The following is a 256-nucleotide window of genomic DNA, read 5'->3' as shown; positions in this document are numbered from 1 at the left end:
AATAATACTAACAATGATAGAAATAAGAAGAGTGATGTTAAAGACAGTGGTACTAAGTAAAGTGTCACTAAACTAGTAGGCCAGTGACATTGAGGACGCTGCTCTTAAGGACAGTGGTATAAAGATTACTGACAAAACAGTGAGACTGAAGGCAAAGGTAAATACAGTGGTACTAAAGACTATGATATTATGGACAGTATTACTAAGAATGGTGATACTAAACGCAGTGATACTAACAGCAGCAGTACTAAGAACA

Source organism: Protopterus annectens, chromosome 6.part0, assembly GCF_019279795.1.
Source record: "Protopterus annectens isolate FY-2018-M chromosome 6.part0, PAN1.0, whole genome shotgun sequence".
NCBI classification, from domain to species: domain Eukaryota; kingdom Metazoa; phylum Chordata; order Ceratodontiformes; family Protopteridae; genus Protopterus; species Protopterus annectens.
This window is presented reverse-complemented; position numbering follows the sequence as displayed.